The 6239-nt window shown below is 38.2% G+C and overlaps 1 protein-coding gene across 1 annotated transcript in view; it reads left to right on the top strand.

Annotated features, from left to right (window-relative positions):
• Nucleotides 1-6239, top strand: part of COL17A1 (collagen type XVII alpha 1 chain) — a 94431-nt gene that overhangs the window by 22250 nt on the left and 65942 nt on the right. The window lies entirely within an intron of this gene.

Genomic DNA, 6239 nt, shown 5'->3' with positions numbered 1-6239 from the left:
TTCTTTGAGTTTTATGTGGTTGTTGTGTACTAAACTATACTGTTGCCATATTTCTTGTGAGCACCATGCCTGAAGGCAATAGCTGTTATAATAACTTTTAATATTCATTTAGACTAGAAATCTAAAGAAAGCTCTTGGTAGAGTGAACAGTGTAAATAATTTATTTCTATGAGTTCTTGTACTGTTTTGCTTAAAGATTGCAAAAAAGAATATGCCTGAAGTCTCTGGGACATCCGAGGGTTTCAGCAGGAAGACACCTCCTGTGTTCGTTTTCATAACCTGCCTCACATGCTGACTGAGGGAGTTAGTTCACAAACTCTTGCCCATTTACATTTTAGTAAAACTCTTCATTCCAATAGAAAAGCCTCGCCCAGGGATACCAGCAGCTGTGGTGTATAAATTGATAGCATGTGAGGACAGCTACCTTAAGACTAGCAGCTGCTTTCACAGTGTTTAAAAAAAATCACAGGAGTCCTCTAAGCTTCTTTTCAGAATAAGTGTTGAAAAAATAATTTCTCCGGAAAGTGCTCCTTTTATAGATCTAAGTGCCCTTTAAAATGACCAAACATCAGCATGCCAAGCTCCTTACAATGACAGAATATTTCTTACAGTTTTCCCTGTGGGCTAGAAAGTTCCTCTCACAAATAAAATCAAGGAGTGCCTGCATCTTGCCTTTATCTGAAAATGTCTTGGGGTTACAGTTATGACATGTCATCACTCAAGGAGATTAGAGCGTCGAACTTAAAATAAGCTCACAACAAAACCCAAAAAGAAAGCATACAGAACAGACAGTAAGTTACAAGATTGCAAAAAGTCAAGGACCAGTATACAAAGTCAATATATTAAAACTAATTGTGCTTCTATAGATCACTGATGAAAAATTAGAAAATAAGATTTTTTAAAAGCACTTTAGCACCATAAAATATTAAGTAAGTACTTTGGTATAAACCTAACAAAATATGTGCAAAATCTGTTTGCTTTAAACTATAACACTAATAAAAGAAGTCAAAAAGATATATGTAAATGAAAAAATATGTCATGTTTGTGGATTAAAAGACTTACTGTGGTTAAGATATCATTTATTTCCCAAATAGATCTTATAATTCAATGCAATCCCAAGATATTTACAAACAAGATTTTCTTCTCAAGGATCTAGAAATAGAAATTCCATTTGACACAGCAATCCCATTACTGGGTATATACCCAAAGAACTATAAATTGTTCTACTATAAAGACACATGCACACGTATGTTCATTGCAGCCCTGTGTACAATAGCAAAGACCCGGAACCAACCCAAATGCCTATCAGTGATAGACTGGACAAAAAAAATGTGGTACATATACACCATGTAATACTACGCAGCCATAAAAAACGATGAGTTCGTGTCCTTTGTAGGGACTTGGATGAATCTGGAAATCATCATTCTCAGCAAACTGATACAAGAACAGAAAGCCAAACACTGCATGTTCTCACTCATAAGTAGGTGTTGAACAATGAGAACACATGGACTCAGGGAAAGGAGCATCACACACTGGGGGCAGTTGAGGGGGTAGGGGAGAGACAGTGGGGGGTAGGAAGGGAGGGGAAGCTGGGGAGGGATAACATGGGGAGAAATCCCAGATATAGTATGCACCTAAAGTAAAATTAAAACAAATTAAAAAACACAAAAAATATAAATAAATAAATAAATAAATAAAAATTTTTTTAAAAACATTTTCTGTGGAAACCAAATTTACATGAAAAACAAAGGAACTAAAATAGCCAAAACCCCAAAGTTGAAATATTTACACTCTCTCAATTCAGAGTCCAGAGTGTACACCATTATGCAATGGAAAACATTCATAGGATTTGTACCTTCTGATTTCAAGACTTACTATGTTGCTATAGCAATTAAGGCAGTATGGTGTTTGTAAAGGGTAGAGACATAGATCAATGGAACATAATAGAGGTATGAATAAATCCATACTTTTTTTTTGAGACGGAGTTTCGCTCTTGTTACCCAGGCTGGAGTGCAATGGCGTGATCTCGGCTCACCGCAACCTCCACCTCCTGGGTTCAGGCAATTCTTCTGCCTCAGCCTCCTGAGTAGCTGGGATTACAGGCACACGCCACCATGCCCAGTTAATTTTTTTTTTTTTTTTTTTTTTTTTTTGTATTTTTAGTAGAGACGGGGTTTCGCCATGTTGACCAGGATGGTCTCGATCTCTTGACCTCGTGATCCATGCACCTCAGCCTCCCAAAGTGCTGGGATTATAGGCTTGAGCCACTGCGCCTGGCAATAAATCCATGTTTATGTGAGTAGTTGATTTTTGACAGATTTGGAAGGAAATTCAATGGAGAAAGAATAATCTTTTAAATAAATAATCTTTCAAATAAATATTTTAAATAAATATTTGTTTTAGAACAAATAGACAGTCTTATATTTCAAAATGAACCTTGAGCCAGGTACAGTGGCATATGCCTATAATCCCAGCTACTTGAGAGACTGAGGCCAGAGGGTCACTTGAGCCCAGGAGTTTGAGTCTAGCCTGGGCAACATAGGAAGATCCCGTTTTCTAAAAAAAAAAAAAAAAAAAAGTTTTAATTTTTAGAAATGAACCTTGATCCACACTTTGTACTTTATACACAAATTAACTAAAAAAGGTCCACAGGCATAAACATAGAGCTGAAAATATTAAAATTTATAGAAAAAAATATAAGAAAATCCTTGTGAATGTGGGTTAGGCAAAGATTCCTTAAACATGACATCAAAAATATGATTCATGGGAGGAAAAATAATGACAAATTGGACTTCCTCTCTAAAAGACCTTGTCAAGAAAATGGTCATCTAACTGTAGAATGGCATCAAATATTTGGAAAAGCACTTATCTGATAAAGGACTTGTATCTAGAATATATAAAGAACTATCAAGATTCAATAATAAGAAAACAACCCTGTTTTAAAGTGGGCAAAGATTTGAACAGATGCTACCAAAAAAGATATATGAATGGCAAATAAACATGTAAAAGATGATTCATATCATTAGTCACGAGAGAAATGCCAATGAAAACCACAATAAAATATCACTCTACCCTTATTAGAATTGCTAAAATCAACCAAACTGATAAAGTCAAAAGCTGATAAGGATGCAGAAGACCTAGAACTCTTATACACTGCTGGTAGGAATGTAAGTGGTATAAAATTTTGGAAAACTTTGCCAGTTTCTTATAAAATTAAATATACATTTACCTAGGCAAGCAATTTACTCCTAGGCATTTACCCAAGATAAATGAAAACTTACATTCATGTAAAATATGTATATGAATGTTTATAACAACTTTATTCATAATTGACAAAAATGAGAAATAATTCACATGTCCATAAACATATAAATGTGTACAAAATTATAGTTCCACAAAATGAAATATTACTCAGTAATAAAAAGATAAATTATGATGCTTACAACAACATAAATGAATCTCAAAGCTAGGTCAAAAAAGCCAGACTCAAAAAGTTACATTTTGTATGATTCCATTTATGTGACATTCTAGAAAAGGTAAAACCATAGAGATAGAAAACAGATCAGTAGCTGCCAGGGGCTGGAGATGGGAGTACCCCACAATGGAGCATAAAATAATTTTACAGTGCAATGGAACTGTTGTATATGTTAAATATGGTTGTGGTCACATGACTATATGTACTTGTCAAAGCTCCTAGACCACTAAAAAGTGAATTTTACCAAATGTGAGTTTTTTTTTTTTTTTTTTTTGAGATGGAGTTTCGCTCTTGTTACCCAGGCTGGAGTGCAATGGCGCGATCTCGGCTCACCGCAACCTCCGCCTCCTGAGTTCAGGCAATTCTCCTGCCTCAGCCTCCTGAGTAGCTGGGATTACAGGCACGAGCCACTATGCCCAGCTAATTTTTTGTATTTTTAGTAGAGACGGGGTTTCACCATGTTGACCAGGATGGTCTCGATTTCTCGACCTCGTGGTCCACCCACCTTGGCCTCCCAAAGTGCTGGGATTACAGGCTTGAGCCACTGCGCCCAGCCTTTTTTTTTTTTTTTTTTTTTTTTTTTTGAGACGGAGTTTCGCCCTTGTTACCCAGGCTGGAGTGCAATGGCGCAATCTCGGCTCACCGCAACCTCCGCCTCCTGGGTTCAGGCAATTCTCCTGCCTCAGCCTCCTGAGTAGCTGGGATTACAGGCATGTGCCACCATGCCCAGCTAATTTTTTGTATTTTTAGTAGAGACGGGGTTTCACCATGTTGACCTGGATGGTCTCGATCTCTTGACCTCGTGATCCACCCACCTCGGCCTCCCAAAGTGCTGGGATTACAGGCTTGAGCCACCGCGCCCGGCGGTGAGTTTTTTTGTTTGCATCTGGTTCTGGCAAATTGCTGATACCAGGATCCTCAAAACACATATTGGAAACCACTGGCATAATGACAGTTCAGTAACTTTTAGATGACTGTTATAGTCAGTGGAAAGTTAAATCAATGAGTATGTCAGGCAATGAGACCTGATTCTTGGCACCAGTTCATGTACTATGGATATATCTGTGAGGAAAATAGTGGCAACAAGAAGCCAGGTAATAGGGTGCGGTCTTTATATTAATGAAGACAGTCCTTGTGTAGACACGTTTTGTTAAAACCAAGCCCATCTCCTGAATCATGGCCTGCAGCATAAGAGAATGCTCATCACCTAATGCAGACTTTTCAGCTCTCTGGCAAATCCATCTATCAGGTGGCTTCCAGCTGTCTTGCTGAATTTTTTTGTTGCCCCCGCCAATAGGGATCAAGCCTAACACAAATTTCAAAGAACTGGCCTATGTATTTAAAATAATCAGATTTTGAGAGCCTGTCTTTTTCTGTGAGCAGTATTAAACTTTTCCTCTTGATGCTTCTGACATCCCTCCCATGTCATTTCTGAGCAAATAAAGTACAGATGACTTGGCTTGCCCCAGTTCTTAGAGAGGCTTAACTCTACCAGGGTGGGCACCTAAACACTGCCAAGCATAACACTAGAAGTTACTTCCCATACTTCCCATCCTCCATTCGAGGATTTTCATTTCTTCTGCTAATAAGGGGAAACTTTTGGAATCAAAGGGATATTTTTCTCTGATTATAAATGGTGTCCTAGACTGATTTGTGCTGCTATAACAGAAACCAGAGAGTAGTTTATTCAAAAAAAATTTTTTTCTCACAGTTCTGGAGGCTGGGAAGTCCAAGATTCAGGGGCTGGCAGCTGATGAGGGCCTTCCTGTTGTGTCACAACATAGCAGAAGGCATCATACGGGTGAGAGAGAGAGAGAGAGAGAAGGGGGTCAAACTCATCCTTTTATAAGGAACCCACTCCAGAGATAACAAATCCATTTTTGAGATAATGTCATTAATGCATTAATGATGGTAGAGTCATGATCTAATCAGCTCTTAAAGGTCCCACCTCTTAATACTGTTGCATTGAGGATTAAGTTTGTAACACATAAACTTTGGAGAATATATTCAAATTCTAGAAAAAGGGGTACAACTGCTAAGCCTAACACTTTACAGGTATTTCTTTGGCTCATTTCTGTCTTTTGATAAAGCTAATTTATAATTATTAAATTCTTTTTTTTTTTAATTGCATTTTAGGTTTTGGGGTACATGTGAAGAACATGCAAGATTGTTGCATAGGTACACACATGGCAGTGTGGTTTGCTGCCTTCCGTCCCCTCACCTGTATCTGTCATTTCTCTCCATGCTATCTCTTCCCACCTCCCCACTATAATTGTTAAATTCTTAGAAATAAGTTACAGATAATTTAGTAGGCCATGTGTTAGAAATAACCTATGGTTAAAAAAAAAAAAAAAAAAAAAGAAATAACCTATGGTAGCTTTAATTAAATGCATCATCTATAGGTAATCTTATATAATCCTATAGTCTTTTTTTTTTTTTTTTTTTTGAGACTGAGTTTCGCCCTTGTTACCCAGGCTGGAGTGCAATGGCGCGATTTTGGCTCACCGCAACCTCCGCCTCCTGGGTTCGGGCAATTCTCCTGCCTCAGCCTCCTGAGTAGCTGGGATTACAGGCACGCGCCACCATGCCCAGCTAATTTTTTGCACTTTTAGTAGAGACGGGGTTTCACCATGTTGACCAGGATGGTCTCGATCTCTCGACCTTGTGATCCACCCGCCTCGGCCTCCCAAAGTGCTGGGATTACAGGCTTGAGCCACCCCGCCCGGCCAATCCTATAGTCTTAATGTCTAAGTTCTCCAAGTCC

Source organism: Saimiri boliviensis, chromosome 12 (assembly GCF_048565385.1).
Source record: "Saimiri boliviensis isolate mSaiBol1 chromosome 12, mSaiBol1.pri, whole genome shotgun sequence".
Lineage (NCBI taxonomy): Eukaryota > Metazoa > Chordata > Mammalia > Primates > Cebidae > Saimiri > Saimiri boliviensis.
The sequence above is the reverse complement of the archived record's forward strand: the minus strand, read 5'-3'. Positions and strand labels throughout refer to the sequence as shown.